Source organism: Egretta garzetta, unplaced genomic scaffold (assembly GCF_000687185.1).
Source record: "Egretta garzetta isolate BGI_Z169 unplaced genomic scaffold, ASM68718v1 scaffold158, whole genome shotgun sequence".
NCBI lineage: Eukaryota > Metazoa > Chordata > Aves > Pelecaniformes > Ardeidae > Egretta > Egretta garzetta.
In genome coordinates, this window is record NW_009260430.1 from 2811843 (window position 1) to 2813815 (window position 1973).

A 1973-nucleotide genomic window follows, 5' to 3' on the forward strand; every position below is an offset into this window, starting at 1 on the left:
AGAAAGGCATAAAACTGAAGCAGGACATAGGTGGAATTTCAGTGATGAAGTCCAAGATTAACATCCTTGAATGCTGCTCAGATATCAGCTGACTCTGGCAGTGCTTAAACTCACACAATGCCTCAGTGTTTGACTTTCACACTCACTTACATGCTCTGATCTCTACCTTGGCATACGTGGGGACTCACAGAGAGGCTTGAGGCTGACTCTGATCCAGGACCCCAGCCACGGCCATGCTCTCTCCAAACTGCATTTCCAGTCACTACAGGCTCAGTAGTACCCATGAGGGTTATTTTTCTTACCCTAGCAGGTGAAGCACTCATCCAAATGGGGATATTAATGTTTAAGTCTCTCCTCAGCATACATTCATGGAATAGTTTGGGTTGGAAGGGACCTTTACAGGTCATCTACTCCAACCCCCCTGCAATGAGCAGGGTCATCTTCAACCAGATCAGGTTACTCAGAGCCCCATCCAACCTGACCCTGAATGTTTCCAGGGATGGGGGACCTACCACCTCTCTGGGCAACCTATGCCAGTGTTTCACCACCTTAATTGTAAACAATTTATTCTTTATATCTAGTCTAAATCTACTCTCTTTTAGTTTAAAATCATTACCCCTTGTCCAATCACAACAGGCCCTATTAAAAAGTCTGTCCTCATCTTTCTTATAGGCCCCCTTTAAGTACTGAAAGGCTGCAGTAAGGGCTTCCCAGAGCCTTCTCTTCTCCACACTGAACAATGCCAACTCTCTCAGCCTGTCTTTACATGGGAGGTGCTCCAGCCCTCAGATCATTTTTGTGGCCTCCTCTGAACCTGCTCCAACAGGTCCATGTCTTCGCTGTTCTGAGGGCTCCAGAGCTGGATGCAGTGCTCCAAGTGGGGTCTCACCAGAGCAGAGCGTGAGAGAGGTCCAAACTGCTTGGGCTGGATAAATGGCAAATCCCATTCTTTTTAGCATTCTGGATTGTCTAGACAAAGTACCTTTACCTCCAAACCATTCTAGTGCATCTCCTAAAAACTCACAGCAGTGGGCACCCGCAGCTGCCACGTCATAAACCTTTTCTTGGCTCAGTTTTATGTCTTGTTTGGAATACAAACTCTCTGTATTAATGAGCATTCAGCATCCTCATGTTCAGAGTGCATGGGGAGGCACCAAAGCACTTAGGCAGTTGGAAACAATAGCATTGGCAAGATAATAGCATTTAATTTGTTGACAAACAGATTAATGAGTATGCCTAGAAGAAGAGGAATGAGTATTTATCATTCAAAAAAGACAGGAAAGTAGAATAAATATGCATTGTTAAGAGGAATTCTTGTGAAATTTGGCTTGATAAGAAAACTGCTGTATCTGATAGTTGCCTGAAATATAGAAGGAAATAACTTTCTTTTAAATAAATGCTTTGTTCTAGCCTGACATCACTTTGTATTTTTGTGCCTACTGCATAGAAGACAAAATGTGGAATAGACGAAGAGAAAATTTAAGTCACTAATGGGTTACATAACAGAAAGATCAAGAACTCCAGTAGATGTTAGTAGCTTGATAGGGAAATTAGTCAGATTTGAGTGCATTCCCCTGAATGGAGAGATACTTTCTTCTGGCAGTAACTTCACTGAAATCAGTAGGCCTCCCTGTGACATGAAATGCTGTTTGGCACGGATGCAGAGGAGCAGCCATAGTGGGACCTTTCGTATAGAGAAGCTGGATCCAAAACACACTCGGCCTCAGTCAAACAGATCTTGTTGTTTCTGAACTCCATCCTGTTCCGAGAGTGGTATCAGGAAAACAAACTGGCATTGTGCACTGTTGTCTAAAGAATGTCCATTTTTGTGTTCCCTGCAAAGAATGGTTTGCTTCTGGGCTTTTTTGTGGTTGTTTCTGGTAATGACAGCACATGTTTGACTCAGTCTGAAGGCAGACCTGAGTCTTGAGTACACAAACCTATTAACAGATTTCATACTGCAGAGTGAATGT

At 43.3% G+C, this 1973-nt stretch overlaps 1 protein-coding gene across 1 annotated transcript in view; it reads right to left on the reverse strand.

Annotated features, from left to right (window-relative positions):
* PHACTR3 (phosphatase and actin regulator 3) overlaps nt 1–1973 on the reverse strand; it is a 54354-nt gene that overhangs the window by 43963 nt on the left and 8418 nt on the right. The gene's annotated exons all lie outside the window — the stretch shown is intronic.